This window comes from Carettochelys insculpta, chromosome 7 (assembly GCF_033958435.1).
Source record: "Carettochelys insculpta isolate YL-2023 chromosome 7, ASM3395843v1, whole genome shotgun sequence".
Classification (NCBI taxonomy): Eukaryota; Metazoa; Chordata; order Testudines; family Carettochelyidae; genus Carettochelys; species Carettochelys insculpta.
Window position 1 is genome coordinate 39,462,222 of NC_134143.1, and position 9,743 is coordinate 39,471,964.

Genomic DNA, 9,743 nt, shown 5'->3' on the forward strand with positions numbered 1-9,743 from the left:
CTGTCCTCAGGGCCGTGGTCATCTGGGTGTGTGGAGGGCCCTGGTCATGTCCCTTGACCCCCTCCCCTTAACCCGGGAGTGTGCACCGGGGTACATACCTGATGATCTGCTCCCACGGTCAGGGGACAGCCATCAGGTGGACGCCCTGCTGGAGCTGCGGGAGGGGAGGTCATCGAGCAGCCCCCCATTGCTGGAGGCCTCCTCCTCCGCTGTCCGGGGGGGCGCTCCTCTGGGCTGCAGAGCTGGCCTCCGGGCCGGACTCCAGCTCCAGGGCCTGCTGGGGCTTGTCGGCTGAGGTGTCAAGGGTGGCCGGGGGGAGGTGGTGTACCGGGGGCCCAGGATCTCCCTGAGCTCCCTGTAAAAGGGGCAAGCAGTGGGGGTGGGCCCCAGATCGGCTGGCTGTGTCCCGGGCCCGGGTGTAGCCCTGCCACAGCTCCTTTACCTTATTCCTGACATGGTCAGGAGTGTGGATAGGGTGACTCCGGGCAGCCAGGCCCTCGGCCAGCTGGGCGAACACATCTGCATTCTGCCGCTTGCTCCCCATTATCTGTAGCACCTCCTCCTTGCCCCGGAGCCCCAGCAGGTCCCGGATCTCGGCGTTGGACCAGGAGGGGCCCCGCTGCCTTTTCCCCTGCTGGCTGGATGGCTGGGAGCCCTGGGTCCCCTTGCGGGGGTGCCCTGTGGGTGCTTGGGGGGCTGGCTGGCTGGCTGCCATGGGTGCTGGGTGGTGGGTTGGGGCTTTCTGAAGGGCGTGCAGGCTGTGCACGTGTCTGTGCTACTGCCAGCACGCTCTCAGCTTCCTGCCACAGGAAATATGGGGGCGCGGAGCTTTAAGGGGCTGCTGCACATGGTGACCAGAGAGCTCTGGGGCTGGACAGAGCGTCTCTCAACCCCTCAGCTGATGGCCTCCATGGAGGACCCCATTATTTCAACGTTGCGGGATGCGGATCGTCTACACGTGCCCTACTTCGACGTTGAACGTCGAAGTAGGGCACTATTCCCATCTCCTGATGAGGATAGTGATTTCGATGTCTCGCTGCCTTACGTCGAATTCAACTTCAAAATAGCACTCAGCACGTATAGACGTGGTGGACGCTATTTCGAAGTTGGCCTGGCTATTTCGAAATAGCCGGCTAGTGTAGACATGGCTACAGTGTGGGAGGAGGATCTGTAAGATGTCTGTCTCTGAGGACTCTTTGACCATATGGGAGGTAATGAACTGTGGCACCTGCATCTCCACCCAGCAAAGGAGTCCCGATGTAGGCTGGCTGGGAGGTGGCAGATAGGGCAGAAATGTGGGGGGGGGCCTCGGTTTTCTATGGAAATCTCAGGAAACACTTTGTAACTGTAACTCCTTTACTGGAGGTTTTCAAAAGGAGGCTGGATAGCCATCTGTCTTGGATGGTTTGGACATAACAAATCCTACATCGTAGCAGGATGTTAGACTAGGTGACCCCTATGACATGCAACATGCCAACAGGCCTGTCTGCAGGCCTAAAGGCCTTAAAGAGCAGCCTGCAGGCCTCAGACGGCAGGAGTGGAAACTTCCATTCCTATAGTACAGCCAAGTTCCCATCTCTTTGCTGCAGTCTTAAACTCTGCAAACATAAACACCAGACAGCCATATTAGCCCTGACACCTCATGTGAGCTAGGAAATCAGTAAACAGGGCAATCTTGGTTTCAGCCTTGTGAGAACACTAAAGGTGGCATTGAGACAGTACATGCACACCCAATTAACAGCTAAAGGATTGAAACTTGGGAAACCCTGCCCCTAGCTGAGTTTCACCAGGGCCTCTTGGCTTCAGAGGTGCCTCAACTGTTTCCCCAGCTGCAGCCTCAACAGCCATAACCCTGATGTGATGCACTTTGGGACCGGAACTCCCTGTGACGGGAAGGGCCATAAGCATGCCAAAATGCCTCTTGGCTGATTTAATACATACATGTTTTACTTTTTGCTTGCTAATGTGTACCTTGTAAACCTGCAGTAGCTAAGCTTAATAAAGTACATTAGCCCTAATAGGCTCTGTGTTGAAGTGAATCCCATAATCCTGTCTGTCCTTGGCCTTGTAAATTGACACCTTGTGATCCCTTCTAACCATTTGATTCTATAATTCTGTTTGTTAAATGTCACTCCAACTTCTTTTGCTCAGATATACTCCTGAAATCTTCCAATCCTCTGAGGATGGTTAAGAGGGGGATGGGTGGGGGGGGACCATACAATTACTTTACACTACAGATGTTAGGACTGACGGACAACATCAATGCTGAAGGTGAAAGAAACTGGTGAGAACATAGGGAAACACACTGCACAGGCACCAAATGCTTTTGAGCCATCTAGAGGGCAATTTAAACTGGTCAAGAAAGAACTGCAGACCATTATCACAGAGTTCAGATGATATGTTAATTGAAGCAGGTGGTGGCTGAGAAGTGGCTTAGATTAATGCAATGTAGGGAGCTTAAACTAACAGAGACAAGAAAAGTGAGTTCCTTATGTCCCTGATCAGGCTCCCAAGGTAGTAAAAATCCCACCAGAAGACCTATTGTTTAGTAATTGCCTCCCTAGAGGTGAGACTTGAAAAACTCAGTTGCCCCAGGCAGTAATCATCTCTCCGCTAAAGGTGATCCATTTGAATGGAGGACCATCAAAGTTTGGTGAGACCACCATTGCCCCTGATCAGAGAGAGAGAGAGATGATGACCTTGACCCCTCATGGTGAACTGTACACATTCCATGATACAGCAGTTTCAGAAAATCAGCCAGAATTTTTAAGATGTACATAGACAAATTCCAGAAATATCCCTGTTCAAAAATTATTTTATAATGTTTTACTCATTTATTAAGCATTGACCCATTTTTGCATCTAAAATGCTTAACTCATAGAGAATGTCTTGAGATGTCTGTTCCAATGAAAGCTATTTTCAAATAATAGATTCATGACTATGTATTCCCTTCTGACTAATGCCACTGAATTTGGGCATGTGAAGGAAGAAAATGGAAATGTTTACATTTTGTGGAGAAATTTTCTTAGCTCCTCCATAGCTAATCCAGATTTCCTGGCACCTCCTTGCTCATGTAATTGCATTGGAATGCTCAGGCGAAACAGGCTCTTGGGGAATATTTCCAATACTTTTCAAATGGGAAATGCTTCCTCTGTGCAACAGATAATGGAAGCACATAAACAATCTTAGACATTTATTTTAACTCCCTCAGAGTCAGTTGATCTGCTACAAAGGATATCCAAATGAGGAGTATGAAGTTTTGATGGAGGATGGCTATTACTTGAGAATAAACAGAATTCCTTTTGGCCGAGAAAATCGTATAGACAAAGGTTTGGCTCCATTTTGCATGATGCAAAAGCCCTCATATATCACCCAGCAAAATGTTAGAAAAACTTCTAAACAACCCACCAATCAACATTAAAAAACGATATATTGTTCTATATTGTATTAGGTTTAGGAAGAAGGGGCTTTCGAAATCATGGGGGGGTCCTTCAGAAAGGCCCAGTCTACATTGGGAGCATGCATTCCAAATGCCATTGTGCTAATGAGGCACTGCATATTCATGTCAGAGCCTCATTATCATCTTCCAAACTCCCTGATTAACATGCCCCTTTCGAAAGGGAGGGCCAGTGTAGATGCGGCCTAAGTGTAAAAATTGATTTTTTTTTATGGAAACACTTAGGAGATCTAGAACTGTTAGCAGCGTTACAGCTAATTATGCATGTATATTTATATGGATACTGATGTCAGTCATGGCTACAATTCCTAACTGGTTTCCATTCTAACCAATTACAATTAACTATAGCTAATTATTTGGCTTGGGGCATCATACTTGTGGGTGCGATCTAATACAAAGGTTTTATCGGCATGTGTTTGGGATGAGTGAGACTCAGTATGTCACTTTGCCATGTTACAGAAATTCAAATTTGGTTACGTGTTCCTTTTATTCAGGTCCAAAGCCTGCTGTGCTTCTCCAGCATGGATTATTCGGTGAAGGTAGCAACTGGGTAGAGAATTTAGCCAACAACAGCCTGGGCTTCATGCTAGCAGATGCTGGCTATGGTGTTTGGATAGGAAATAGCAGAGGGACAACATGGTCTCAAAGACACCAGACATTTTCAGTTGACCAAGAGGAATTCTGGGATTTCAGGTATGTTGAACTGGAGAAGAAGCTAGCGAAGCTGGTAAAGGTGTCGGCAGTTCTGCATGTGCGGAAAGCCATGTTCCGCTTAATTCATGGGAACATGAATTTTTGTGACTTGTGCCTAACCGTGGTGCTCCCATAAGATTTAGATCTGTAATTTTGCACAAATTTCCATTTGGCTCCCCTGTGCAAGCACTGGGAGGCATGCTCCCTTCACTCACATTGCTAACGTCACTGGTCTCAGTAGCATTAGGGGACTACAAGATGCAGCACAGATTTAAGAACCTTCTGTTTGATAAAACTTCTGCATTGAAATGGGTCATTGTGAGTGCCTTTATGTAACCCACAGAAATGTATTGTGCCATTAGATATGTTTAATTAATTAAACATCACAAGAAATCTTTCCCTCACCGCAGTCCTCCCCAGTGGCGAGGGACAAATCGGTCCCAGAGAACAAAGCAGAACAAACGTTACTCCAGCCTTGAATTGGGGGATACAGTTTGCCCCACATGGAATAAGGAGGAGCATGGAACAGGCCCTGCCCTCTTCCATTTGCACTAGTCCAGAGTGGTCAAGGGGGACTATGAGGAAAAATGTGCAGGTTTCCTGTCAGTCATACAATGAACAGAATGTGAGTTTCCTGTAACATCACCAAGCTTTTCAACTGGCTGCTATCTCTGTATTTAACCACAGCTGAGCCATGTTCTAGCAAGTGTGTTGTGAGTGATTTACTAGAAGCGCAGCTAGTTATTAGAATATCTTTTAAAAGACATTGCTATTTTCCTGTAGAGCAGAAGCAGAATTAAAAGAGTATTGGATTAACATTCATTCAAACATCCTGGCTCATCCAGAAGAGCAGTCTTGTGTTTCCCAGATTTATAAACACACCCAATATTGAAAAATAAATAAGATGGCCATATTATGTAGCAAAACAAAAACTCATACTCTAGGCTGGCAAACCTAGGCTTGGCCGGACTGGACCCCTGAACAGTTGGAGCTGCTATCTGACAGACCCATGGCTTACCTGTGTTGCATTCAAATGTACATGGGTAGGATTTGCTGGCCAGATTCTCCCCTTAGCAAGAGCTCCACTAGCTGCAATGCTGGTGACAGCTCCCTGATTCTGAGAGCAATCCCTACTGAATTTCAGCTGCTGCTGCATAGCTTTAAGCTGCAGCTCCAATACAAGGTCTTTAATGGACCCTTTACTGTTGCAGAGGCTGAGAAAGATAGGGCAGTAGCTCTAGGTCCCACACAATTGCACTTAGCTGGGATCTTGTGTACATGATGACAATTTTCTCCTAAAAATTTACCCACCGGCTCACTTTATGTCATCTTAGTGGTGCATGGGAACTATAAATTTACTTGAGAGTCTGGCTCTGTAGCTTCATTATGTAGCTAACTACATATTTTTTTTAACATTACAGTTTTCATGAAATGGGCATATATGACCTTCCAGATGTGATAAACTTTATTCTGCAGAAAACTGGACAGAAGCAACTCTATTATGTTGGCTACTCTCAGGGCGGCACTATCGGTATATGAGCAGAATTTGGTGCATTAGCATAGTGCTTTTCTCTCTAAATAAGGAAGACTTTCTCTGGGCTGTTACTAACTCTTTCATATGTTTATAAGCAGAAAAATGCAGAGACTATTCCCATTTTTGAGTAAGTTTTAAATAATTTATATCAGGCTAAGTCCAGAAGTCTCTTCTGAGTTTTCAGTCAGACCTGACTCAGGTGAAAGGTCCTACTGAAATCCTGGCTCCTGTGATGTAATCAGGGAGATCCAACAGATTCTTTGAACAACCAGAGAGGTTTTGGTGACCACCAAAGTCTCCACACTTGCTGAACTTCATGCTGCTGTCACAAATGGAATTTTTGACCCTACTTCAGCCTTGATAAAAGTTTCATCGCTGAAGAAACCAAGAGCATCCTTAAAATTAACTGAGGGATTCTGCACCAAATTCATGGCTTTGGCTTCAGGTGAAACCCATGGTGTTCCCTTGGTCCATACTAATGGATAGCCCAGCCTAAGTGTGAATATGAGCTCACTGTTGCAACTCATGCCTGTCAAGTTATATATTCTGTTAGCAATAAGGATCAAATGCTATCCTTTTAGTCTCAATAGCTGATAAACAAGAGCGCTGCTTCTTGGCAATAGACATTTTAAAAGGTCTCTATGAGGGCTATATTTGATCACAGAAATAAAGAAATAATCTCCTTTTAACATCTCTGGTATGAAAGTGATCAAAAAGTTAATCAGCAAAGTTGTGAACTAATTGCCCTGCTATTCCCTCTGAAGTGGTAGTGATGACCTTGATGCGATTTCCATTTTTGCCTGTTCTTGTTCAGGGCTAAATTGCATCATTCAGCACAGATACGGCACTCTTGGTCAATGTCTGGATAAACTATAGCCAAAGGCCTTTCCAAACCCCCTGCAAATTCCCTCATTCTGTACGAGAGCTGATTTCTTCTAAAAACAATTCTACGTGATATGTCCTGATGAACCCTCTAAGGGACTTGTCAAACAAAGGCCTCTAAGTGTTAGGTTATTTTTGTGAGATTTCTGCAATTATTCCCTTCTACTTTCTCAGCTTTCATAGCATTTTCCACCATGCCACAGCTGGCACAGAAAATCAGAATGTTTTTTGCCTTGGCACCTGCTGTCACCATTGCACATACAAAAAGCCCAATAGTGAAAATGTTACTAATTCCTGAAGAAGCATTAAAGGTATGAGATGTCTCCGTATTTTATTATTCTCCTGAATGTTAATTTTTGCCTGATCAAGGAGCCTGTGCTATCAGAAAATACAAAAGGAAAGGGCTGGGGATGGGAAATACCCTTGTGCCTTCTTGTCTTGAGTAAATGGGGATTCTATGAGAGATGCAGGTATTAACTGAGATATTTGTGGAATGAGCAGCTGTGGTCCAAGTAATCATATCAGAGTCTCCAGGAAGTCAGTTAAAGGTATAACCTGGATTAACCTGGTGTAACCTGGACTAAGGTAAGGGAATTATTTAAGATATATTTTGAAAGTTCACTGTAAATAATGTCCTTTGTGTTTTCACAGGATATTCTTGGCAAAAAAGACTTCTGTTGGTGGGGTAAGGCTATGAAGAAGTTTACTGCTAACATATGCTGCTATGAATTACCTAACAGACTTTGTGCCAATGCATTTTTCTTTGCTGGTGGATTCACTGAGAAAAACCTAAATATGGTATGTGTGTATGACTATATCAGACCTCTCTTTTTTTAGTGATAATTAAAATCAAGCTAACCAAAACTCAGACAGAATTAAATCAAACCTTAGGTTCAAGGACAGCTTATTATTAGAAAAGAAAAATTTTTAGTACTTTTGGTGGATCTGTCATTGAGTAATTGATTTAAAATTAACAAATATGAGGGGTATTGTATTTCTGAAAATAATTTGTTTTTCTGGACATCCAACTTCCTCTAGTCTGGATGATTTGTAATGTTGTAATTACTGGATTGTGGCATGTTTGTTTATGTTGAATCCTGAGTTTCTCCCATTTCATTTACAAAACAAATAGTATCTTAATATTTTTTTCTGGAGTCGAATGGATGTATATACAGAAAAAGCCCTCTCACTTACCTGACTTCTAGCAAGGAAACACAAGAACAACAACAACAACAAAAATAAAAAAAACAAACCACTCACCTCACTCACAGTTAACTTGATTATGGGGGGCGGGGTTGGGGCTCTGCTAATTGCTAATTCTCCAGCCCCACAAGGGGTTACCAAGGTTTGGGGCTGAAACTCAGGGCCTCCTGTGGCAGTGGGGCCAGCCAGCACTTATGCTTCAACCCCAAGGGGGTAGGAGGAGGGGAGTGCTGAGACTTGCCATGAGGCTTGAGTGCGAGTACCAACTCACCCATTGATGGGGAAAGCCCTGAGCCTCATCACAGACTGGATCCAAGTAAGCTGAGAGCTGAATCCAGGCCATGGGTTTTAGGTTCCCCATCTGGCTTTGCATATTTTAAGACTCTTGTGTCGAGAAAGAGAGAGTATGTAATTCCAAAATCTAGCATAACAAAGGTCTCAAAAAGCAGTCTCTATGTGCTATGTTAATGATGAAGTTAACAAAGCAACATCTTTTTGTTAGCTTATACAGATAAAAAAAACTACATGACGGCAGTGAAAAATGAGAAACAATTTTGAAGAAGGGCGTGCAATTTCTTTTAATATTTGTGCCCAAAATATACTAGTGTAGATGCAAAGCGTTACATTCTGATCATTCTGATCCTACTGAAGTCAATGAGTGTGTTGCCAAAATTTCACCAAAAATGTCTTCCTGAAGCCTTACATTTGTAATATTATTTCATGATAGATTAAGGCAGACAAGCACACTGAGAATAATCCTTCGTCTAATTTTATTGTTTCTTTTCTTCATTTTGCTAGGCAGTTAAATCAGGAGAATTCAAATATTTTGACTATGGCATTGGGAACCAGGCAAAGTACAACCAGGTAGGGGAAAATGATTTTTACTGAACAGGAAGTGATCTTTTAAAAATAAGAATGACCCTCTTTCTTTCCAGTTTCAAGCATGACACATCCCCAAGCTGTTAAAGCACCCATTTATGGACTTCTAGTGTGAGTTTAATATGGGCTTCATCCGTTTAAAAACTTGATCGTATGGTCTCCTTTTGATATTCATTTAACCTCTTTCCTCATTTGTTCTTTTCCTTTATTTCCTTCCCTTGGTTTCTCTGCATCTGCTCATCTGGTCACCATCTCCTTCTTTGTCTTGCCCAGTGTTCACTGCTGTTTTATCCTTGCTTCCCATGTTATTAATTTGCCCTTGTCTCCTCTGGAACATGCTCCCCTGATTCTGGGTCCTCCTCTTTCCCTGCAAACTCCCAGGTTCCTTTTTTCCCCATTCACTTGCATATGTTCCAATTCCCTGCTAACTCATTCTCTCCTCTGCTCTCCTCTGCATACTTCCCTTCTCTGCTGATGTTTGTCTCCAGCTGCATGAGTGTCAGCTCTTCTCACCCTGGCAACTCCTTCCCAGCAGCAAGTCTCCTTTTCTTCCTTCTACTCCCATGTACAACTGATCCCTAGTGAGGAAACTAGGCAGGCTTAACCTGCTAATGGCCAGCTGCCTGAATAGGCACCTAGCTGCTACATTACAAAGATGCATTAGAATACCAGTAGAAGGCAGCTCTTTAAAGAGCAGCCACAGGTACTGTGTGGACTGTGGACCCTGGTGTGAGAAATGCTGCTCCCAAACAGATCATCTCAGATGCCTCTGCTAATTTTGGGCAGCAGTCTAATGGTTAATTAATGATTGTTCTTGGAAAAAATAAGACAGCATCTCAGACTTACCTTTTTGTCTTTCAGTCTGTCCCTCCCTTTTATAAGATAGAAGATATGACTGTTCCCACTGTAGTATAGTCGGTTGGAGAGGACTGGGTTGTGGTCTCAAAGGATATTGGCATGTTACTCCCTCGAATCACTAACCTAGTTTACTACAATAACATTTCTGACTGGACCCACTGGGATTTCATCTGGGGTCTTGATGCAGCCAAACATGTGTACAGTGAAATGATTGCACTGATGGGAAAGTATCCATAA

General features: G+C 44.0%; 1 pseudogene; it reads left to right on the forward strand.

Annotated features, from left to right (window-relative positions):
* The first annotated feature begins 1,175 nt into the window (after window positions 1–1,175).
* Window positions 1,176–9,743, forward strand: LOC142015793 (lipase member M-like; annotated as a pseudogene).